Source organism: Furipterus horrens, unplaced genomic scaffold, assembly GCF_987537825.1.
Source record: "Furipterus horrens unplaced genomic scaffold, mFurHor1.1.pri manual_scaffold_3, whole genome shotgun sequence".
Lineage (NCBI taxonomy): Eukaryota > Metazoa > Chordata > Mammalia > Chiroptera > Furipteridae > Furipterus > Furipterus horrens.
In genome coordinates, this window is record NW_028327173.1 from 188,091,149 (window position 1) to 188,117,376 (window position 26,228).

Below are 26,228 nucleotides of genomic sequence, written 5' to 3' on the forward strand. Positions count from 1 at the left end.
TTTATAACTAATTTCTTTCTGAAAAGGTATTTAGGGATATTGTCCTCTTGAAATTTTCCACAGTGTTGCATTTAGTATCAGAGTTCAATGATTTTGCTGCAAACCACCTTTTGGTTTTTTATTCTTCTGTTGGAATTTAGGTTGTTTGCAGTTTTCTCTGGTTATGGATAGTTGTATTGGTCTCAGGGTGACAGTTGTGAATATAAACTTAGCAGTAGACTTGCTCATGGGTAGGTAATGGTCATGCTTGATGATTTTTAAAGTGATGGTCCTTCATACAACTCCCACCAGGGTCTGACATTCTGACGTTTCCATCGCTCCACGTACCTGCATCTATCTACATTTGTCTCTCTTTCATCGACGGAAATATATATATTAAAAACCATGATATCAGTGATTCAAGTCCAACATCATAGAGTTCATTCTGGCCTTTTCCCTTTATTTATCTTGTCTCCAGCCTCAGAATACATAGTCAAGATACCAGTTAGGCTACTTCTTTTTTACTGCATTCCCGTAAGTGTGGTGATGTTGTGCATTAGTAATGCAGTTCATTTGTTACTGATGTGTTTCATTTTAAGTTAACCCCAAATACTGGTTGATTTTAATTATTTATTTTTTAAATTTTGTGAAACATTCCCATGGCTGTAAATGTCAAAACTAAGAGAAAGTTATATTTGGAGAACTTTGACTTCCCGTCTATTCCTGTGTTCCACTCTCAGCCCTCTACTTCCTCCCCAATGGCTCCCTAATGCCTGTAGAACAAAATTCAAACATAGTGTGATTGTCAAGGCTCCCTGTCATCTAGTTTCAGCTTGTGCTTGTACACCATGTTGTAGCTGCCTCAGATTTTTTGTTATTCCTCCAACATGACTGGCTTATTCATGCCTCCAAGCCTTTGGACGTTCTCTCTCTCTGCTTGAAATGATGGTCTGTTCTCTCTTACCTTGCTCACCTTTAATTTCAAAATCCATTTTAACTCTTACCTCCAATATGAAGATTTCCTTTCCTTTCCTTCCTCTCCTCACTTGCATTTTACTTCTCCTAATTCATTAATAATAATTATCTCCATAGCACTTATAATATTGTGTAACTTTTGTGACATTTAAATTATTGATGCATAGGTGAATCTTTGCATCTGGACCAGTTTCTCACACATATCAGTTGTGAAGTATATGCAGTATATGGAATGGATTTCAGTTCTTTTCACTTATTTATTCTTTACTCCTTTGCTTTTTATTTCACTCATGATATAAACTCATACTCATGTGAATCCATATAATGTGTTGCCCATGATCTTGTTGTCCTTGGAATTTTCATATTCTCTTCCACTCCTAATATATTTGGGCATAACTCTGGTAATGTAATGGCTTCTTATGACCCCTGGAAAGTTACAATATTTAATTAAATTTTTGACTCAGTATTGCAGGACAGGATGACATCATGGTATAAGAATGGTTTAAAATATGCAGGCCTAGAAAGTCAAGACCATTTTATCTATCAGGGTTGCTTCTTTGCTTGAAAAGCTGAAATTTTCTGCCCACTTACGCTGTTAGATTAGAAAAAATTCTACTGGAAATAGATTCCTTCATCAGTCTTCTAAGAACCCTAGCCAGCTTTTTAAATGCCATTATTTGTGTCCACATTGCAAGTTCAGTGACCTTCCAAATCGTTTCTAAGCTGTTTATGTGACTTTCTAGTTTATATAGATTATTCAGCAGATTATGTTAAAATGTAGGAGATTATTTCCACCAGTCTCTTAATCCACCAGCTGTTAACTTTCTTCACTCCCTCTGTATTGCATTCTCCTCCTGACACTCCTGTGTGTTCCGTTCCATCTATTCATAGCCCATTCTCCAAAGTCCTACCTGGAATTCAGCACAGAGGTTTAGTTGCAATGCAGACATCACATTAACTAAAGGGAGGCTTCATGATCATGCTTTCTGAGGACGCGAGGTTTGCTGGTGCATCAGTGTTTGATGTCTAGGGAGAATGAGCTAAGAGAAAGCATTCACTTAAAGAATTGGCCCATATTCTTTGTTTATTAAAAAATTAACACAATTACTTTTTTATTCAAGTGTAACACATGTAAAAACAAGTGAGTCATAAGTGAACACTTCCATAAATTTTCCCAAATTGAACCTAATCATGAAACCACCACTCAAGTCAAGGAATCCAGTATCACTAGCCCACCAAAATTACTCCTTAGACCCCCTCCTAGTCTCTGCTGTTCCCCCACATTCAAAGGTAACTACGGTCCTGACTTTAATAGTTTCTTTATAAAGTGGCATCATACAATATATTTTCAACATTATGTTTGTGAGATTCATTTGTGTTGTTGCATTAGGTATAGCTCATTTATATTCATGACTGTAACAGTGAAACTACAGCGTGTGCTGGCTGCCTGTTTCTATAAATAAGGTTTTATTGGAACACAGTCACACCCATTTGTTTACCTATTGTCTGTGGCTGTTTTCACACTCTACAGGCAGCTGAATAATTGGAACAGGGCACAGACACTTTATGACCAAAAATATTCACTATCTGGTCCTTTGCAGAAAAGAAAAGCTTACTGACCCCTGATGTTCGGTTATATGAATACTCCACAGTTTATTTGTTACCCAGTTTTGGCTTCTTTGGATATTATTGTAGGTGTGTTTGGGACTGATATGTCTGTATGGGCATTTCCCTGGGGAGGGGCATTGCTGGGCCACAGCGTATAGTTAAAGCTCTGATTTATTAGATATTGCTGAACAGTTTTCCAATTTATGAGAGCTGAATTGCTCCAGATCCTAAGACTTCGTGTCCTCAGATTTTCATTTTTTGTCATTTTGATTAGTATAATTTTATGTAACTGTGGTTTTAATGTGTATTTCCTTGGTAATGAATGAGGTTGAGTACCTTTTCGTGTGCTTGTTGACAGTTGTCCTTTTCTTATTGCTCTGTGTGAATTCTTTATGTATTCTGTGAGTCCTTTGGAGAATATATGTATGGAAAATATCTTTATTCTGAGACTTGCATCCTTATTTTTTTAAGGTGTTTTTATTTTTCTATTCTTCTGAACATGAAGGGGGTCAGGAAATTGAGAGATGGTCTTCCCACTATCTGCCTGAAAGTAGGTCGTGCATTTTCGTTTTAAAGGTGCATTCATCTTCCAAACCAGGAAAAGGAGAATGATTTTAACACCAGAAATTGAGTCCACTTAACAAACCTTACTAACCAGTTCTTGTCTGTCGTATGTTTCCTACTCATCTTACCACAACTTATCCTTAGGAATCCGTATCTTTTCCTTTGTCTAGACACTTCTGTAGAATTAATTGCCCTTTGTTCTTGAGTCTAACTGCCTCCTTGAGTTTTTACTTCTTTTCTGTGATATCCCTATGCATGTAAAAATATTAACATCAATAAAGAATGACTTTTCTCCTATTAATTTCTTTGTCAGTTTAATTAGACTACATGATTTTTGAGGTCAAGTTAATAATTCTGTATTTGTTTCAATTTTGTAAATAGCATTCCAGGACAATCTTACTTGATTAAAATGTATTTTATTTGCTTTTTTTTTTGGTGGTCAAATCTATAATAGACAAGATGATTTGAATTTGAAACTATTTAGAGATACTCTAATACTATAGATACTTTCTCTAATTTCTAATTTAAGTGCAGCTGCTTACTTTTAAAAAGCTGGTTTGTCTTTTAAAAAGATAAAACTTTCATTATGTACCTGTTTTATTTTACTGTAATTTCTTGTCTACTTAACTTTTTTTCTATTTTAAACTGTTTTAAAATTTTAATTTCTGTTTTTTTCAGGTTATACATTATTACTGTGAATGCTAATTGTCAAAATATCTGTAGCCATGGCACGAGACTATAGTAAGTACTATACCATACTTCCTATGACCTACCTTCTTTAAAATGTGCTTTGTCTTTAAATTTCTCATTGGAGCAGTGGAAATTTAGAAACAGTGTTTTCAAAATCTACTTTTCTCAAAGGGTTAAATTAATTTGGTAATCTGCTTCTTGAATCTTTAAGCATTTATGTATATATATTGTGATAATAATAAACACAGTCTTGCTCAAGCCATTCCCTGTAAATACTAGCAGAATGAATATTAGGATTGGAGCCATATCATATATCCAATTGATCCCCCATGTTATGGAGTGGAAGAATTGACTGAAGCTTCAGGGTGGGCCCTATGATTAGGAGCAGTCCTATCCCATAATCCTATCGAATCCTCATGGAGAAAACCTCAGCTAGTGTTGGGCATTACCTGGCCAGAGGGATGGTTTCAGGAATGGTCCAGTAATTTGTTCTAGCCTATGAGACTCCAAGGTCGGTTTGCCAGGAGTTGCTGGCAGAAGTCTTCTGATTAACACAGCTACAGGGAGAGCCTGCCCCTCTTTTTTTCTGGATGTTGTTTTGTATCAGTGTGAGGTCTGGTGTCTCTGTAGTCTGAGTGAGGAGCCACACAAAGTAGAGGACAGAGAAGCCAGCCCTGGAGCCTCTCTCCTCCAGAAGTCCAAGCTTTTGAGCCAATATATTTCCTTTTTGTTTAAGCCAGTTTGCATTGGGAGCCAAAACATCCCAAGTGAGTCACTTAATTTCCATTTTATTTTTAGTAATCCATTAGTTTCTCTGGGTAATGTGGGAATAATTGCAAAGTGAGGCAAAATAGTACCATTGCATTAAACTGGCAGGGTGTGTTGCTGTTGACTGGCACACTCTTCACACTTAACAGCTAACAGGTAGTGATTTCGTATTCAAAGACAGGAGAATAAAATATATTGCTTTTAGATTTCTCCCTTCCCCTGGAAGGTTTTTCCTTTTGGCTGTGAATGCTGAAAAGGGTCTTGGTGGACTATGCCTGAAAAATAATCCCCTTGTATACGTGTGTATTTGGCAGTGTGGACCTGTTCTTAGAACAGTCTCTACCCAAACTTCTAATTGTTTATTTGCTTTTCAGAAATCAATATGAATATTCCAAATAAAAAAGCTACATAAAGAGTTGTATAACAAAAATCTGTATGTTCCCTCCCACAAAGCAGTAGAGAAATCAAGTTTACCAATTCTGTGGAACAACCAGAAACCCAGAGGAAGCCTCCCTAATTGAAGTGCTACTTTTCTGCCTGTGAGGAACCACTGTCCTGGTTTTGGTCTTTATTCTCCTCAAGCTTTTATTTGTCCTTTTACCACACATGATTTTTGCATGTTTTTAACTTCAGGCAATGTAGATAGTATGTGTATTTGTTGTTCAAAATCTCAGTATAGAATACATTCAGGATCATGGAAAGGGGCTATAAATTTATTCTCAGATACTTGTCCAAAGATTGGTTACTAGGCATCTTAGTGATCTGTGTTAGTTAGGTTTTATGTGTTTGATGATTTTAGTCAACATACTGACAGCCTTTTATCTTATCTTCTGGAATCTGGTGCTTGGTCAGCTTCTGAGTTCACTTTCTGTACCTGATTCTGCACTCTTGTGCAGTTTTGGCATATGCAGGACACTTTTAGACCAGCGGTGTCATCAATGAGCTTTTCAGAATGTGTTGGTTGCTTTTTGGATGTAAAGAGCTCTATTCTTACTGTGGTCAACATGCCTGCTTTTGGCAAACTTAGGTAAATCTATGCATCTTCCTGCACTCTGACAATTAGTTATCACACTTACAGAATTTACTTTCGTGCTTTCTAAATTTGTCAGTTTGTTCCTTATGCTGGTAGCAGCAGTTCTAAAAGAGGCAACCACTCCTATGAATAGACCGTGAAGCATGGCAACATAATACTGTGGGAGAGGAGAAAATAATTTTACTTCTACCCTTCTGAGCTCTTCTGGCTAGACTAATAATCAGATTCCCAAAGTGAACAGCATCCAGCCAGTAAAGTCTCCTGGCTGTCTTGCCAAAACTGTGGAGGAGGAAAAATACTTTTTTCTCCTATCCTTTTAAGTTCTTCTGGCTGGACCAATTAATTAACATGAGATAGATTAACAGGAGCAAATGACCAAATTTTATTTATTTATCCACACCTGAAGATATGTTTATTGATTAGAGAGAGAGAGAGAGAAAACAATGTGAGAGAGAAACATTGACTGATTGTCTCGCGTATGTAACCCAACAGGGGATCGTACCCACAACCTAAGTTATGTGCCCTGATTGGGACCTTTCAGTCTATGGGACGAAGCTCCAACCAATTGAGCCACCCAGCCAGGGTGAAAATGACCAAATTTATTATGTATGTACATACAGGGGTTCCATATGACCATGAGACTTGAGGACAGATCAGGCAGATAAGGCTTATAATGCCATCTGAGGGTTGGGAGGGGAGTTATGGTTTGGGACTTCAAAGGGCAGAAAAGTAATTCACATGGAGATGGAAAAGCAAATATTTCATAAGTAAATGTCTGTGGGACCATCCTTAACGGGACACAGGACTTTGATCAAAAGGGCTTTGTTGGGTTCCTCTGTATCTCATACTAGTTTATATCAAACTATAGTTATCTATGAGGATGTTTCCCTTCCTGAAGCAAGTCCTTTTATCTAAATTCTTGTAGGTAGTTAGGGGGAAGGTTAAAGGGTCTTCTGAGTCTTTTGTTTCTTAAAAAATAACCAGTTTAAAATAATCGACATCCCAAAACGCATATTTTAAGAAATATCACTCGGAAATCTCAGAAATCTTTGCTTTATTGTCATTTCCTTTTGTGTCCAAATGTAAACCTTGGAGATAATTTTTTATCCTTGTCTGAAATGTATCTTAGATCATTTAACTTCTGCATTCATTTCTTTTCTTTTCTTTTTTTTTTTTTGCTGTTGGAGGAATCTTATTATCCCTTGTTCTTGTTTGGAATATTGTTGGAACTGGAAACTGAATAGTCATTTCCATTGAGAGATCATTAATTCTTTCAATTGGGAACATAATTATTGATAAATTGCCAGAGAAAGATTGATGACAATCAAAAGAGGATTTCTTTCTTTTTTTTTTTTTTGTCAGTGTTATCTTTACTTAAATGTTTACCACGTGAACAATAAGTAAGCACAAAAGATTTTTACCCCTTGATTGACATATATTGTATCCATATTACAGGAAGGGAAACAGAAACATCTTTTGCTGAAATCAAATTTAGGTTTTTGTGCCTTGTGCATGCCGTTTTTTGGTTGTTAGAAGAATGGCTTCTTTTTAAAATTTTACTTAAATGTAACTATCTTTAGGTTTTTTCCTTCAGTGTGGACCCAGGATCTGAAATTAAAATGCTGCCAATGTTAGGAGATTACATATAGTTATCAAGTTGAAACACTTATTCAATGAGGCTGCTATGAAAAGAGCTACTAAATCTCTCCCATTGAGATATGACCAATATTCAAAATAGTAAGTCATTTTGTGCATCGGGCCAAATACAGACACAAGAAATTAATGATACTGAAGCTATAATCTTGTGATATATCTTATATGCATTTTCTTGTTTTAAAAACTTTAGTGTTGTGGGTACTTTTAAAGGGAAAGAGCCTTTAAAAAAATTTAAAAAAAAATCAATTCAGTAAACTGATTTTTTTTTTCTTGTGGAATGATATCTTTTTATTTATTTATTTATTTAACAGAAAGGGATTTGTAGACTTGGCTTGTTCTTAGTATCTGAAAATGAAATGGTGCCTTTGTGGGGGATGGCCCACTGGGCTGAGGGAACTTGTAGACAGTGACTCAGATTGTAATTAGGTCCTGCTCCCTGCACCCTTGTTGACTTGAAAGTGCTGGCTATGGACCATTTAGTCTGGGAAAGCAATACATGAATCATCTAAATTGGCACAAATTATCTAGAATGCTATTAAACGTTTTCTACTCTCTATTCTGATTGAGGGAATTAGAAAGGGGGACTTGTTCTTTGAGTTTTAAAGTATTCTAGAGGGTAAGTACATATCTGGGAAACAAATGTCATCTGTAGATAGAATGCAAAGCAGATTATCTGACATTTGTAAGCAGTTCAGATTTTGCCAGTTTGTTATACAACATTCCTCTCCACACTTGATAACCTTTCCTTTGTGAGGAAGGAGGTAACTGTTGCCTGTGGTCTAGCTCCAATTCATTACCCCCTCCCTCACACTATGTCTCTCAGAAAGGGAAATCCAGGGGCTATCTTGCTGCCTGGTGATGCTGCTTAACCCCCCACAGCACTTTTGAGGTAGGAGAAACTTCTAGAAGTTTATATTGTCTCTATTTTGCTTACTCTAACTTGTCTTACTCATTACACTGGCGAACACAATTTTTGCTGAGTTAGATCTGACACTTGTTTCTGACTACCTTTTGACACCTAAATCCAAAAATGACCCCAGTTTTTCTCTGTCACATCAATTTTTTTAAGGTACAGGATACCCTCCCTTTGTCTCAAAAATTATACAAAATGTACATACAAAGCAAAATAAAGAAAAAAGTACCTGGATATACTGTTTATTTAGAGCTATTTTATTCACCTAAAGGCTATATATTGTTACTGTAAGTCAAATTGTGTACAAGTAGTAAAGTTCTGCTACCAAACATAAATATTCAGGTATTTTATCTTTTCAAATGACAGGCTAGGAAATGCCAAAATGAGATACTTGAAACAGTCTCCTTCAGTTGGCAAAGCTTTAACAAATTGCTTCCACGAGACCCAGTTTTATGTGCAGAAGTGGGAATATAATGTTCTTTCTGTCAACAAGTGGCTCATGTAGAATGTTTGGATCACCAGGTTTGAGGTCAGATCTTAGAGGCCAATTCGACTCCACCCAATGCTTCTCACGAGCTCTGCTGTCCCACATACACAGAAAACAGGGATACTCGGTGTATCCACATTGCTGACCAAGAAGGAAGCAGACCATTTTAAGGTCAACACAGACGATCCAATTGTGCCTGTGATATTGCAACAGATCAATGACTCTCTTTATGTCTTCATATTCTTCACGAAAACAAACTCAATGGCCAGTTGGGACTGCACCAAGTAAATTGCCATTGTGGAGGAGGACACACTTCAAGCTCCGCTTTGAGCTATCAGTGAACAGTCGCCATTCAGTTGTGTTATAGATTGGAATTCCCAATTCCTCCATTAAACCATGTATGTTATGGCAATACACAAAGCCACCGTCACTTCGAAAGTGCTGCAGAAATGCACTTTCTCTTGATCGAAAGTAGGATGCCTTCACTCCTTTTTCAAGCAAGTTTTTCTCATGCAGTCTTGATGCTAGGAGTTCTGACACCTCTTTGGATAGTCCCAAATCTCGTGCCAAATCATTCAACTCATGCTAATCAATTCCCTTATGAACTGATTCATCTTCAGTTTCAAAATCTTCATAGTTGCTGTCACTTAGTTCTTCACCATACTCCTGTTTTTCGAAAGAGGGTAGTTCAATGAAACATGGCACTGGGATTTCAGCTGCATGAGGCACTGGGCGTATAGCTGATGGTAGACTAGGATACTCTATTTTACATTCATTTTTCTTGTTATATCCTGATGTTTTCACTATACAAAAGTAACAGTCACTTGAATGATCTCTGGGCTCTCGCCATACCATAGGTATACCAAATGGCAATTTAGCACGTGTTCCCTTTGTCCACATCTGTAAACTCTCGACACACTGCTTGCACACCTTGTGAGGGACCCAAGACTTATCTTGATCACCAAGTATTATTTTAAAATATACAAAATTGGCTTGCCTGACAAATGCACTGATGTTTGTCCTTTGACTGGGAATGGCGAAACTGCCACAGATATAACAAAACGAATCAGGGTTGTTTAGGCACTTACGACGAGAAATAGCAGAGACAGACATGATCTGAAGGAAAGGAAATAAGTACCTATGTAAATAAAAAAATAAATTCTGCTAACTCCTTGTATACAGACAAGAACTCAGACTACACTTCAGAATGCGATTCACTATATAGAGCGGCACACACCCTCTCACCACACTGTCTCATGTGTAACTGAATAGCCTAGACAAGTATGAACCTGTCGCTGATCTCCAAGGTCGTCCCCTCCCCCTCCCCACTCAAGGGAGGTTTGCTCTCAGCCAATAGGGGAGCAGTAGCGCTTCCCTTGATCCAGGCTTGATCCAGCCTAGAATGGTCACATTAAGATAAGCTGTAGAGAAAAAACTTGATGTGGTAGAAGAAAACTAACTGCAGTTTTGAGATCAGAATGCCTATTTAAGTCTAAAACAGCTGAAAAATCAAACTCAACAGTAATTATGTTAAAAATTGTTCCCCTGTGTTATTATCTCTCCTATTTAGGATGGACTTTTGATATTCTTTTCTCCCCTTTCTCAAAATGTTGGGACAACAGATTTATTGAGCCTATTAGGCACCTGGCAATGAAGTGTGTGAAAGTCATATACCATATTTTTCACTCCATATGACTCACTTTTTTCCCCCCAAAAGTGGGGGGGAAATGTGTGTTTGTGGAGCAAATATTGCGTCACAGACCATGATGTATATTACCTGACCAATCAGCAATGGTGACAGCTGTTAGAAGAGGAAGTGGTAGGCCCACATGAAACCCCTACGGATGCTTAAATGTCCCACTTTACTGCTGAATCTCAGGGCTTCTGGTCAGTATGAAGATAGCGAAGAAAGTGATATCAGTGATTGTGAGCAACTGAGCTTCATAAATTCTGACACTAGCGATGATGAGTTCTTGGGGTTCCCAGAAAACTAGAACAGTACGTGAACCTTAAAGTCTCTCCTCATTTGTTAATGACAGTGATGATGGTTCTTAATACCGCTGTTGACTGCTGTTCACTTTACATGGTTGAAATATTATTGTTATGTTTTATTAAATATTTTAGTACACCATTTGGTTCAGATTTTTTTTTTCTTGTTTTCCTCCTCTAAACCTAGGTGTGTCTTATGGTCAGGTGCATCTTATAGTACAAAAAATATGATATATATATATATATGTATATATATATATAGTCTTCACTATATAACTCGACTTTGTTTTGGTTTATTTTATAACAAGACTTTAATCATATTCATTGTGAAGTGAAGGACATTTATAAGTCACTTAGGAATAAAGATAAAATACTGTTTTTAGATAGAAAGTAAATTTTGTAATTAGTTCTTTCTTTTTCCCTTTTGGGTTTTCTCTGATGGTGCATTAAGGGGCCTGCCCAGTACTTACTGTCTTACTGTGTCTGTTCCAAAGGGAAAAAGACACAAGCAGATTTATCCAATCTATAGCAAAAACACCAGATTTTCAGCATGTAATGTGAGTTGCCTTTTTAATACATGGATAAATGTTTATTTTCATATTGGAATATGTGTGAGTGGGCTTGTCAAAGGAATGCATCTTTTGACAGGAAGGAGAAGAAAGCCAGAGCTCACTGTGTCATTTCGTGTTTTTCAGGCGTAACTACTGTTTTGCTTCTGCGGGTAAATGTGCAGAGGCCTGTGAATTAGGTTGTCTTCATCTCTGGCATTGCTATTTGCTAGACATCATTATTGTTCACTTTGGAATTGTTAAAAATCAGGCATTCAGATTATAAAATTGTTAGCACATCTGCAGAGTTAAGATGAAAGATTTTAGAGTGAGTTTCTAAGAAACTGATTGGTAAAGTATTTCGTATCAGTGAATACCCTTGATAAAATTCCTTATTACATGGTTAGTTAAGCCCTTTTCCCTGATATAAATCACAAAGACCTTCAAAGACCTCATATTAGCAATTTAGGCTGCTTATAAAGAGTGCCTGTTCACTGAGAACGATGATCCTGTTTGTTACAACGACTTGTTTAGTGCCCAATTAACCTTTTCATTTCATTCTATGTGCAATTAGGAGCCAAGAGATCATGCTTCAGTACTAAATACAAACTGCCCAACCTTATTATCCTTAGTTTGCATATTGTCTAAATAATTGGGTCACTAACCAACACCTAAACAGAAGGGCGTGAAAGGTTTACCTTCAGTGGGAATTTGACATCATTTTATGGCTTCTACATTACTTTGTGTAAATTATTTCTTCCATGGCAGTCTGAATCTCTTATTAATAGGCAAAGTGATTGTAAAACTTCAGTCAAGAATTCTGACATTCTTAATAAGTGTAAAAATATCTGAGGTAGTTTTGTGTTTGATTCTGTCTTATCCCCTCAAGTAGCAGATGTCTTCTAACCTTGTGAATTGGTATCTCAATTTTCTGAATGAATGCTAATCTTTGATGAAAGCTTCCCACCCTTATTTATTTATTTTTAAAAATTTCTTCTCAAACCAATTAAATAGCATTAGTCTGGTCTGTAGGTTTAGGTGCTCCCTCTGTAGTCTGAAAAGCTTTTTTAAACAGTATGCGAAGATAGACCAGCTGTCTCTGTTTGTTTCTGAATATTTGACACCACCCCTAAAATCTGATATCTCCATTATATTATTATATAGTGACCTTGTTTGAAAGATGGAAACACCAGTGTATACCCATTCACACTGTGAGAGTATAGAGCTTATTGGTTGTAAAGATTCAGGCAAAGGTCCAGCATTCATTGTTGCTATAGTTTGACCCTTCAATTATATTTTGCTAATCATTTGGAATGACATCCATTTGGTTGTATTTGTTTGAAGCATCAAGAGAATCCCAGTTAACACTGTCTCCCAGCAAAATAACTTCTATAAAAATAATATATAGTTGTGAACAGGTAGAAAAGCAGATAAACATAAAGATGAAAATAAAAACCATTTATAATTTTACCATCCAGAGTAGCTGTTAATTGGCTAGTAATGTGTTCTCACAGAACACAGAGCACTTCATTAAAAAAGGGGACAGCACCTCACACTAATTATTAATAAAGACCTGACTAAAGGTGATGGCAACCAGAAACTCTTAAATACTTGTATATAGTATGTGTTAAGGTTAATATCTTCTAAGTTTACAAGCATTTATTTCTATAGGTTGTGACTATTTCATCATAGGATAAGGAGAAGAGCCTCTTTTAAAGAGAAGCTAGACTGTTGCCTATTCTGGGTAACTTTTATTTCCAATGATTTCTAAGGAAAGATTGTGTGTGTGTGTGTGTGTGTGTGTAGAGTGGGCTTTTCCATGTAGGCATGAGGGTTGTTGTTGTTATTGTTGTTTTAAGTGAGTCATGTAAATTAAACTGCTATATGGAAAGAGTAGACAAATAATACACTTTAAAAAGAAATGTCTTCTGTTCCCCTGATAGAAAGATACGAGAGGAGAGACAGTGAGCAAAGGCTGCACATGGTAATTTCCAAGGGGGTAATTGTAGGGCAGAGTCTCTGCTGGATTTTTTTTTTAATACAGTCTGACTGTCCTCGGCCACATTCTCTCTGCTTCTTCCCCTGTGCTGGAATAGCTCTGTATAACTTAACAGTGCAACATTGCAAAACTTAGGGAATTCTGGCCTCGCTCAGATCTCTGATTATCCCACTTCATGCTTTAATTTACAATAACTTGGGTTTTTGTCTGGTTTTGAAATCATCACACCACAAAGACTCAAACAACAGATATCACCCTGGATCTGAAAGTATTTGTCCCTTGTGGTGTTTTGATAGTTTCTGAGCATTTGTTTGTGGGCTTCCTTCTCTGAGGCTCAAAATAACTTGATGTGCCACAGCTCTCTTAGCTTCCAGTGGGCTTCTTTTAAATGTCAGTGCTAAGAGAGGCATTCTCCCTGAGCAGTGATACCCTTCAACCAGTTGGCCAGTAATGACCTCTGCAGTTTTTGTCCTGAAGCCACTGTGATATAAACAGAGCAAATGGTGAGAGTTTTGTCTTTTGTCCTCTCTTCCAAGTCAAGAGTGTCAAAGTTGTTTCAAAGGAAGTCTGCATTTTGTGGTATCATTCAGTTTTGGCACTGTGTTTCTTTAGATTTTTGCCTGGTATTTGGGAAACTCCACCCCTGGAAGAAAGGGAGGATTTTTAAAAGAATGTGTTTCAGCAGCTGTTAATGTTAGCCAGAACATAGCACTGTCTTTGCAGATTCTTTGGCTCTACAGCAGCAGCTTGCTGGATTTCACTTTTACAACTGCAGTCTTTTCCATTGAAACTAATTTGAATCATATTAGGCAAATATTGCCAAGTTTTTAGGTTATTGTTTGTTTGTCTTGTTGTATTGAGTGTTGGAAGACACTTGAACTTCGAGATGTTGTGATAGTATGTTTTCAGTTTTAAGCACCAAATTGAGATTTTAGTATTGAAATGGTTAAATTAGAAAGCAAATTTTAATTTGCTTACAAAATTTTCTCACTAATAATGGTAATCCTGTCTTTCCTGTCTGTTTTTACTAATGGGTAGCTTCATGGGACATTTAGATTTTGCATCATCATGTTCAGTAGTTCTTAACTGCTGTATTTTTATCCACATTGTTGAGTTGTGTGTTAGCTGGTTTTCTTGCATAAGTACTAAGATTTATTACAGTGAACTAGTCTCAGTCAGAAGTAAAGAACCCTCTGCATTTGTTTATTTGCTCTGCTCCTTGGACTCTTAGCAAGTTACTATACTGTCTATCAGTGGTTTTCTGATTCTGTGAAGTTTACTTCCCAGATGCAAAGACAGACACGTTTGTTGTTGTTGTTTTAGATAAGAATCCAGTGTAATCTCTTTTAGAAAAGGATTTGGATGAGGCATTTTCAATTCGTTTCTCAATCCTTATTCTTGTTCTTTCAAAGTGGGCCATCTTTTCCCTCCTCTGTCTTCATTTTCCTCTCCTTTTTTGATAAGAGAGGAAGAGGGAGAATGAGAGGGAGAGAGGCAGAGAGAAGAGGGAATGTTTGCCTTTGTTCTAAGTGGAGGGTGGAAATTAAACTAAGTTCAGGTAAAGAATGAAGTGGTGAACCTGAGTTGGAAAGGAAATGAGAGAGAAGAGTTCAAGTGCGAAATTTGTGACCTAAGAAGTAAAATACGAAAGGGAAACAGCTAACTCTGTCATCACTCCCTTAGCTGTTATGTGGACCTGAGTCACAGCAGGTAACTGCTGTTTTCTGGCCAAACTCTGAGGACAGCTTTTGAGCACTAGCTAATTTTTCAGTTTTGTTTTTTTTTTTCCATAGTATATGCTCAGTTAATAGAAGGTTGGACTGACTTGCCCAGTTGTTAACTCCAGGAAAAGGAAAATAGACTTATTCTTTCCTTAAAATAGCTGTTGTGATTTTCTTCCAAATGAATTCCTCCTTTATTAATTTTGTGAGGAATCTATAAAATAAGTCGAATACATTTTTAAACACTGAAGCTTCTTTCCTATTGTCATACACTAGGATCTCTTTCTCTAGAAGAGTGAAAAGTGTGAGAAGTTATTTTCTTTTTTTTCCTTTTTGCAATAAAGTCATAGTTCTAATCTTGATTGTATTATTTCCATTACTATTTAATCCCTTTATACTCCTCTCCCCCAGCAATCACCAAACTGTTGTCCGTGTCCATGAGTCCTTTTCCCTTTTGCTCAATCCCTCCACCCCCTACCTCCTCCGTCCCCCTCACTAGCTGTCATCTACTCTCCATCTATGAGTTTATCCCCATTTTCCTTGTTAGTTCAGTTCATTCGATTCCACATGAGTGAAATCACATTCGTATTTGTCTTTCTCTGACAGGCTTATTTCACTTAGCATGATGTTCTCCAAGTCCAGCCATGCTGTCACAAAGGGTAAAATTTTCTTCTTTTTTATGGCTAAATAGTATTCAATTGTGTAAATGTCCCATAGTTGTTTTTATCCACAAATCTATTGATGGACACTTGGGCTTTGTCCATATCTTGGCGATGGTAAATAACGCTGCAATTAGTGTTTTGGGCTCCTTCAGATGTATTCCCAGAAGTGAGATTGCTGGATCAAAAGGCAGATCCATTTCTAATTTTTTGAGGTATCTGCATACTGCTTCCCACAGTGGCTGCACCAATCTTCAATCCCACCAACAGTGCAAAAGGGTTTCCTTTTCTTCATATCCTCACCAGCACTTGTTTGTTGATTTATTGATGGTAGCCATTTTGACAGATGTGAGATAATACCTCATTGTGGTTTTAGTTTACATTTCTCTGACAATTAGTGATGTTGAGCATCTTTTCATATGTCTATCAGCCATCTGTATGTCCTCTTTGGAGAAGTGTCTGTTCAGGTCTTTGTCCATTTTTTAAATGGGTTGTTTGTCTTTTTGGTGTTGAGTTTTATAAGTACTTAATAAATTTTGGACATTAACCCTTTATATCAGATGTATTTGAGAATGTGTTCTCCCATTCTGTGGGTTATATTTTTATTTTGTTGATGATTTCCTTTGCTGTGCAAAACCTTTTTAGTTTGATGTAGTCCCATTTGTTTATTTTTTTTTCTCGTTTCCCTTGCCTGGGGAGATATATCCAATAAAATATTACTGTGAGCAATGTCTAAGATTTTGCTGCCTCTGTTTTCTCCTAGGATTTTTATGCTTTTGGGTTTAACATTTAAGTCTTTGATCCATTTTGCATTTATTCTTGTGCGTGGTGTAAGAAGGTGGTCTAGTTTCATTTTTCTGCACAGATCTGTCCAATTTTCTCAACACCATTTATTGAATAAACTATCTGTAGCCCATTGTATGTGCTTGCTTCCTCTGCTGAATATTAATTTATTGTAAAGGTGTGGGTTTATTTCTGGGTTCTCTATCCTGTTCCATTGATCTATATGTCTGTGTTTATGCCAGTACCATGCTGTTTTGACTATAGTTTGATATGAGGTAGCATGATTTCTTCAACTTTGTTCTTCTTTCTCAGGATCGTGGGGCCTTTTGTGGTTCCATATAAATTTTTGAAATACTTGTTCTAGTTCTGTGAAATACATCATTGGAATCCTGATAGGGATTGCATTGAATCTATAGGCTGGTTTGGATAATATGGATATTTAATGATGTTAATTCTACCTATCCATGACACAGTATGTGCTTCTGCTTATTTGTATTTCTTCAATTTCTTTCTTTAGTGTCTTATAATTTTCTGAATACAGGTCTTTTACATCCTTGCTTAAGTTTATTCCTAGGTATTTTATTCTTTTTGAAGCAATTGGCAATGGGACAGTTTTCTTAATTTCCCTTTCTGTTAGTTCATTATTGGCATATAAAGATGCAACTGATTTCTGGATATTAATTTTGTATCGGGCTACTTTGCTGAATTCATTTATCAGTCTGGTAGTTTCTTGGTGGAATCTTTGGAGTTCTCTATGTACAGAATCATGTCATTTGTGAATAACCACAGTTTTATTACTTCCTTTCCAATTTGGATGCCTTTTATTTCTTCTTGTCTAATTGCTGTGGCTAGCACTTCCAGTACTATGTTGAAGAAGAGAGGTAAAAGTGGACATCCCTGTCTTGTTCCCAATCTTAAGGGGAACACTTGTAGTTTTTGCCCATTGAGTATGATGCTTGCAGTGTGGGTTTGTTATATATGTCCTTTAGTATGTTTAGATGTGTTTTGTCTATTCCCACTTTGCTGAAAGTTCTGATCATAAATGGGGCTGGGTTTTATCAAATACTTTTCTGCATCTATTGATATAATTATGTGGTTTTTATCCTTGGTTTTATTTATGTGGTGAATCATATTTATTAATTTGCAAATGTTGTACCAACTTTGAATTCCCAGAATAAATCCCACTTGATCATGGTGTATGGTAATTTTAATGCATTACTGTATTCTGTTTGCTAATATTTTGTTGAGGATTTTAGCATCTATATTCATCAGAAATATTGGCCTATAATTTTCTTTCTTTGTAGTGTCTTTATCTGGTTTTGGAATAAGGATAATGCTGGCCTCGTAAAATGAATTTGGGAGCCTTCACTCTTCTTGAACTTTATGAAATAGTTTGAGAAGCAGAGGTGTTAAATAAAATTCCGCTGTGAAGCCATCTGGTCAGGGCTTTTGTTTGTTGGGAGTTTTTGATTACTGCTTTAATTTCACTAGGTGTACTCTGTTTATTCAGATTCTCTGTTTCTTCCTGATTTCGTTTTGGAAGATTTTATGTTTCTAGGAGTTTATTCATTTTGTCCAGGTTTTCCAGTTTGTTGTCATATAGTTGTTCATAACATTTTCTTACAATCCTTTGAATTTCTTTGGTGTCAGTTGTTATTTCTCCTCTTTCATTTCTGTTTTATTTATTTGGGTCCTTTCTCTTTTTTTTCTTGATGAGTCTGGTTAAAGGTTTGTCAGTCTTGTTTCTCTTTTCAAAGAACCAGCTCTTGGATTCACTAATCTTTTAGACTCTAGTTTGTTTATTTCTGCTCTGATATTTATTACTTTTTTTCATTCTATTCACTTCAGGCTTTGTTGTTCTTTTTCAAGCTCCTTTAAGTGTGAAGTTAGAATATTTGTTTGAGCTTCTTTTCTTGTTTTTTGAGATAGCATTGTAAATCTATGAATTTCCCTCTTAAGATTGGTTTCCCAGTGTCCCACAGAATTTGGATTGGTGTGTCCTTGTTTTTATTTGTTTCAAGGTATCTTTTGATTTCTTCCTTGATCTTCTTGTTGACTCATGCTTTGTTTAATAACATATTATGTAGCTTCCATGTCTTTGCATGTTTTTCAGTGTTCTTGTGATTGATTTCTAGTTTCATAGCATTGTGATCAGAGAAAATGCTTTATATGACTTCAGTCTCCTTAATTTTATTGAGATTTGTTTTGTGTTCTAACATGTGGTCTGTCCTAGAAAATGTTCCATGTGTACTTGAAGAGTATGTGTATTCTGCTGCTTTGGGGTGAAATGCTCTGAAAATATCAATTAAATCCATTTGACCTAGTAGTTCAAGGCCACTGTCTTCTTGTTGATTTTCTGCCTGGAAGATCTATCCATTGAAGTTAGTGGGGTGTTAAAATCTCTGACTACAACTGTATTTCTGTTCATCTCTCCCTTTATGTTCATCAGGATTTGCTTTACATATTTAGGTGCTCCTATGTTGGGTGCACAAATGTTTACTAGGGTTATATCCTCTTGTTTGATTGTTCCCTTTATCATTACGTAGTGTCCTTCTTTGTCTCTTAGGGGACTATAGCCTTGGTTTTAAAGTCTATTTTGTCAGATAATACTACTGCTACTGCAGCATTTTTTTCTATTCCATTTGCATGAAATATCTTTTTCCATTCCTTTACTTTAATCTGTGTATATCTTTTGATCTGAGATGGGTCTCTTGGAGATAGCGTATATATATGGGTCTTGTTTTCTTATCCATTCAGCTACCCTATGTCTTTTGGTTGGAGTATTTAAGTCATTTACATTTAAGATGATTATTGATCGATATCTATGCATTGCTATTTTAATATTAGATTGTTTTCCTCTTTTTTTTTTTCCTCCCCTCTTTTTCTTCTTCTTCTTAAAGCAAGCCCTTTAACATTTGTTGCAGTGCTGGTTTGGTGTTAACAAACTCCTTTAGCTTTGTCTTGTCTGGGAAGCTCTTTATTTCTCCTTCAATTTTAAATGATAGCCTTGGTGGGTAAAGTAGCCTTGGTTGTAGGTCCTTACCTTTTATCACCTTGAATATTTCACTCCACTCCCTTCTGGCTTGAAATTTTTCTATTGAGTAATCAGATGACAGTCTAATTGGTGCTGCCTTGTAACTACCTGCTTTTCTTTTGCAGCTTCTAGGATTTTCTCCTTCTCTTTAAGCCTTGTCATTTTAATTATGATGTGTTCTGGTGTAGGCCTCTTTGGGTCCAACTTGTTTGGGACTCTCTGAGCTTCCTGGACTTGCGTGTCTTTTTCCTTCACCAGATTAGGGGAAAATTTCAGTCATTATTTCTTCAAATAGGTTCTCAATCCCTTTCTTGCTCTCTTTTCCTTTTAGTATCCCCACAACGTGGATGTTGTTCTGCTTCATGTTATCCAAATGTTTCTTAAGCTCTTTTCATTAAAAAAAAAAAAAAACTTTTCTCTTTTTGCTGCTCTGCATTGGTGTCTTCTTCTACATTGTCTTCCAAATCACTGATGTAATCCTCTGCTTCATCTAAACTACTATATATTCCTTCCAGTACATTATTGATTTCAGATATTGCATTCTTTTTTTCTGACTGGTACTTTTTTACAGTTTCTGTATCTTTTTTCATGTTTTTGAGTATCCTCATAATCATTACTCTAAATTCTCTATCTGATAAATTGCTGACTTCCATTTTATTTAGTTCTTCTGGAGAATTCTCTTGTCCGTTCATCTGGGGTCGGTTTCTTTGTCTTCCCATTTTGACTGCTTTGTATTTTTCACCTTAGCTGTTAAACTAATCAGACACTAAACCGATTAGTTGTTAAACTAATAAAGCTGTAATCAGCTTAAACACCACAGGGCGGGGCCGAGTAATTCCTGTAGGTGAGGCTTTTGCTTCCCCTCAGTCTGATGCCACATGGAGAGGTGTGCTCTGCCTGAGAAAGATGGCTTCTTCGGTATGGGGAATGACTCAGCACAGGGATCCTGGTGACTCTTCCTTCAATTCTCTCCCCAGAGCCCCAAATCCCAGACTCTTCTCAAGCATCTGTAGTCCACTTTTCCCTCCCTCTGCCAGAGCCCAGGGTAAGTGGCTTCAGACAAAATTTTGTGCATTGGCCCTTTAAGAGGCTCTCTGAGTCTCCAGCCATCTCTCCCTGGCAGACAAAAACGCTGCTTTTCACAGCTGGATGTTATCTGGGTTCCTTTTTGGCTTTGATACTATAAACTGGGGAGCCCAGCTTGGGGTTTAGACCCCACACTTCTCAGGGGGAACCCCCCAACTGCTGAAATATTTCCCTGGATCTTCTGCTGCTGCCCATGGGAGCCCAACCAGCCTTCTCACATCTCCGCACTCCCTACCAGTCACGTTGTGGTGATGTGGTTTCTTCTGTCTATCCGTGGTTACAAGGCTTCCCCTCAGCTAGTGTTCAGTTGGTTATTCAGGATGCTTTCTCTACAATTTAGTTGTAATTCCAGATTGGTCCTGGGAGGACGTTAGTGTAGCTTCCACTCACTCCTCTGCCATTTTGGATCTCGAGAAGTTACTTTCTTTTTGTTTCTAAACAAGAGACTACACTGTTGTCTAGTTTCCAGGAAGGTGATTTCCAGCCATTCTTACATTTGATATTTGTGGTACATCAGTATTCCATAAATTGGTTGAAGTAAAATTTTGTCCAGAAATTTTGCCATTCTTTGAGATTCTTGGAGTCTCCAGAGGTGGTATGGAACCACAGCTCAAGTCAGCACTGCCTTAGGGATAATCCTTCCACCTAGTACATGGGGCTATCATTTTTGGCAAGGAAGACAGTAATCTGTCATTTCAGGCAGAATGGAATCTGGATGCTTAAGCATTTCTCCTTGGACTTCTCCAGTTTATTCCTTCACTTCTATTGGTTCTTGTTACCGGGTCTCCAAACTTCATTGTCAGATTCTCTCTTTCTTTCTCTTATAAAGTAGAGGCAGGATGATGTTTTTTTTATTTCTATTTTTTTGATCCTCACCTGAGGATATGTTTATTGATTTGAGAGAGAGAGAGAGACATAGAGACATCGATGTGAGAGAGATACATCAATTGGTTGCCTTCCTTATTCCTGTACACACCCAGACCGAGGATCAAACCTGCAACCTAGGTATGTGGTCTGACTGTGAATCAAACCAGCTACTTTTTGGTGTATGGGACGATGCTGTAACCAGGTTTCTTAACTAGTTGCAGTCTTTCTTTTTCAGACCACCTTTTATTAGACATGTTTATTGAATGTAGGGCATCACTGACTGCAGTCACGGGGTTTTGCTTTCAAATCTGGGAGACACCATGGTCTTCAAAATAGCCTCTTAGTTACTGTTTATCAGCACAGGGGAAGATGCAGCTATTTTGATTTTGTTCTTTCTTTTCCTCCAAGGATAGAGGGGCTACTTTATTTTCCTTCTGACCTCTACAAGGCCACATGGCTTGTTTAGTGCCGGGATGCTCCTGTGGACCTGCACGGGCTTGACCCACTTTCCCAAATGAGATAATTAATACAAAAGTGCTCTCTAGTAAACTGTAGTGTCATAAATGGGAGGGGGTCTTGTCATTACTATTATTCTTTGCTTGAGCAGCTGATTGTAAATGGCCTGTGTTTAGTTCATGACCACTCTCTGAGAACCAGCTGCTTTTGACAATCCTGTTTCCAGGGAAGAGCTAATTTTTGATTAGGCCACTTTTACCTGCTTGGACCTTTTGCACGAGAATACACGTTGTGCATGGAACAAATGTAGCATATAATGCATTAAAATGAGTTGGTATTTCATAGTGTTTACAACTAGAGGAGTCACTGCACTTTATGTATGGCACTGAGTTTTTATTGGCAATGACCGTGAAGTTCCTGGCCACATGAAAAATAACTGGCTCCTGTAATTATTATTTTAGAGTCTCAATCTCACTTTTCATTCAGCAAGAAGACTGTTTCTCTGAAAGCTAGACTTGTAGACTTTGTTAAGCTTTTATATAGAATACTGCTTTTTTGGGCGACTTAACTCTTTGCCTCAGGCTTTTCAATTTGTACAAATAGATGTGAGGGACTGCTCTCAAGGAGAGATGTGTGCCTTGGACTATAGACAGTATAACTTGTAAGAAGAATTAAGAGGGGAGGAAAGACATTTCCTTCCTCTTTCTCCCAGAGTAATCAGAAAGCAGAACTATTGTTTAAGTTCCCAAGTCCTTGTGGGTAAGGAGATACTGCTTTGCTGCAAATATTATCCAAGATGGCACCTTGTGCATTTGGAAGCGAGCCTAACACTGCTTCTGTGTGGTGGCAGCTCCTCATCACAGAGGCTCTTGCGTTTCCTAGTCAACCGGTGCTGACTCTCAGGAGTTCTGAAAGTACTGTGTCATGGAGATTTGACACCCCTTGGAGCTGTCCTATAGTTTACACTGACAGACAGACCTCTTGGAGTTGTTTCAGAACACTAATCGCTTGCTGTCAGCAGCTTGTTCCATTCAAGGGAAGAGCTGGGCTGATTGCTGCCTGTTTTGTGAGGCTGCCTGATTAGAGGGACATTTCTGAGCTCACGTTTCTGTTCTCTCCTTTCCAGTCTGCTTTGAAGTCAAATTCTGTGAAAGGCTTTGCTCAAGGCAACCCGAAGAATTTGTTTTAAGCAATTTTTGTATTTTATAAAGAACAGTATTATTATAGCTAGGACTAATGAAAAAGTTACCTTAGAGGTGATGTCTTTGCTGAATAAGAGAAATGATACCAAACTCAGAGAGAGAGAGAGAGAGAGAGAGAACATTTGAGATTTTTGCTCCCCAGCACATGTCATCAGTTTGGCTCAAAGAAACTCTTATTTAAAAGAAAAAAAGAAAAAGAAAAAGAAAGGATACAGTAGCTATGGAAACAGATTGACCCTGATGAAAACATTTTAATTATTAGGAAAGAATTCTCCTTCAGAAGAGAAATGGTATTTACACTGGTCAGGTATTTAGGCATCTTAAATTGTTTGATCATGTAGGTCTCAAAAAGAGTACCCAAAAGTACAGAGAAAAGAAAGTCGTAGCTTCCACAGTGCCCAGACATGTCCATGCTCCATAGAAGATAATTTCTTGTCCCAACTTCTAGTAAGTATATTCCATTTGAAGTGAGTTAGCTCCTTTGTTGGACCATTTATTAAATGTTAACTTCTACCTATTGGTGAGTAAATTAGCCTAGAAAGCATGTTCCATATTTAGAATGTTTGGCTAATCTAAGGAGTCTCATGTTTATTAGTCTGTGACATCGCCACATTATGGATAAGTAAATAAAGGCCCAAATGCATAGCCATTTGTTCAAAGTAGCAAAACAAGTCATTTAAAGAGCAAGAAACAGATGGGCCCTTGCGTACTCTCTGTAAAAGTTAATCCATCTTGACACAATGCATACATCATTCAAAAGGTTCTAGTCTTTTGCCAGATATTTTCACTATTTTAGGCAAGTATTATAGCTGCTGCACAGTAACAACTCAAGATTCTCCTTTTGATACATTTTCCATTGGATGGCATAAAGGAATTAAAAAACACCTAAGGATCAGTAGTAATAGCTTGACTATTGAGAGAGGAAGAAGTCAAAGACAGTTCTATGGCAAGCTTATGGATCCAGCTTCTGAGAAAATAAACCTAATTCCAGTACCCAGCTACCATTGTTTCCTCTTCTCCGTACTTAACTCCATTCATTGTGGTGTCCTGCTCCTTCCCACAGTTACCTTCTTCATCCTGTCTATCCTGTGGTCCTCTCACCTTCTCTAGATGTTAATCCTGTGGTCACATCATTCCATTCTCTCTTCCTCTCATCTGTTCATGCCTTTTCTCTGTTCATAAATACCATTCAGCTCCTTTTCTCTCTCCAACACGCATCTCCTCCACACCATCCCCAAATCTCCCTCCTTTTCTCTTTCTTGTTTCTAGTATGGGGAAAACAATAAGTGGGGGAGGGGGAAGGATTACTCTGTTATTCTTTTATACTTTTATAAGACACAGACACACCAGTAGTAATAATGTAATTTCTTTGCAGTGAAGCCTGGGAAAAAGAAGGGCAAGGATAGACAATAAATTGTTCCATACACTTGGGCTCTTTGACTGCTAGGAGTCAGAGGGTATGACCGAGGCTTTAAGCAAAATAGCGTAAATAAGTCTCCCAAAGCATCTGAAATGTGTTCTACTTTGTGTTTCTGATTTTCTGGGGGAGATCTGGAAAGTAAGAATCATAAACATGTAGTCTTAAATCTGAAAGGCCATGGCTGTGTTGATAGAGGACTGGACTGAAGTAAACATCTTTAAGTATAGTATATTATCTGTGAAAAAGAGAAATGCCAGCTCTGTTCTGAGCCTTCTTCCCTTCTCTTCTGAGGTGTTGTCATCTAGTTCCATGACTAAATGCCATCCGTCTGCCTCTGTGATTCCCAGATGCATAACTCCAGGTCAACCTCGTATTTCTAACTGCCTTTCTGTTACTTCCCGGGAGATGTCAACACAGAACTCTTGATTTATATCTAGGGTGATCATTCATTCTGGTTTCCCAAGACTTTCTCAGTTTTAACACTAAAAGTCCCACATTCTAGGAAACCTCTCAGTCCAGGCACACCAAGTTAGTTGGCCATCATTTTTATAGTTTTTAAAACCATGTCTTTCCCACTCTGAATTCCTCAGAGCCATCCATTCAGGTGCTCTAGATAACATTCAAGAGTTATCCTTGATTCATCTCTTTCTAAATCCATCAGTCTGCCATGTTTCTTAACCACAACTGAGCTGTCTGCATATCTTGTTGTCTCCACCTCCAAGAATACCAAACCTTACCCTTCTCCATCTCTGCTGATTTTATCTTTAATGCAAGGCATTTGCATCTCGTGCTGGGTTATATCATGAGACGAGGCTGTGGAACCCTGCAACAGCTTCACGTTGCTCTTACCAAGGCCTCCAGCTCTCTTGGTCTGATGCCAGCTGTCGCTCGGACCCCATGTCATGCCACCTGCCCCTGCAGCCACACTGCCTCTCTTTACCTCAGACATGCTAAGTTTGTTCATATTTTAGGGTCTTTCTCCTTGTTCTTTCTCTGCCTGGAATGTCCTTTATTTGCATAGCTGACTTTTTCTCGACATTCAGATCTTCTTATTTTAAATGACTTCACAGATAAGTGGAAATTAATTATTTGATATCTGTTATTACTACTATAAAATGCATAGTAGTGATTCGTTGTCATCCTTGTTCTATCTCAGCTGAAATGTTCTAAAAGCCTTTCCAGGTTTATTCACAAATGCATTTTCTCATACTCTATATTTCTTTTAAATTCATAAGTTAATTCACTGGTTATTTCTCTTCCTGTAAGAGTTTTCAGGACTGTGTCCTGAGTGTGAAGGTAGAACCATTGCATACATCAGTCTGTGGAGAGTGCAGAGAGCCCGTGAGCTTTCCTCGCTTGCTTTGACCTAAGCGACTGTGGTTTAGAACTTGAGTTCCAAATAATTCTTTGCATTTCATTGCTAAAGATGCTTTTAAATTAGAGTCTCAGCCTCAGAACCCTGGCTACATAATGCTTGGTTATGGAGACTCTCTCACCTGGAATGTTTGCATTGTCCATGGCCTCATTCCCTGGACGCGAGTACCCCCTGCCCCCCGCCTGGTTGTAACCACCACACATGTCGCCAGATGCTGCCAAGTGTCTCCTTGGGGGTCACAATTGAAACACACTGTTCTAAATGATAATTATGGCTTTCTGTGTTCTTTACATTGAGAAATTACTAATTTTAAAAATCAAGTAGAAGGCTGTTTGCGGGGGAAGAGGGAATGTAGCAGATTTTTAAAAAGGTATTATAAAGGAAGATTGTTCATTTTACATCATTACTAAGTTATA

At 37.5% G+C, this 26,228-nt stretch overlaps 1 protein-coding gene across 1 annotated transcript in view; it reads left to right on the forward strand.

Moving 5' to 3' along the window:
• SIPA1L1 (signal induced proliferation associated 1 like 1) overlaps positions 1-26,228 on the forward strand; it is a 291,340-nt gene that overhangs the window by 113,783 nt on the left and 151,329 nt on the right. The window contains exon 3 of the mRNA XM_090271076.1: positions 3,805-3,867. The gene's annotated coding sequence lies outside the window, so the exon portion shown is untranslated. The remainder of the gene's footprint in view (positions 1-3,804; positions 3,868-26,228) is intronic.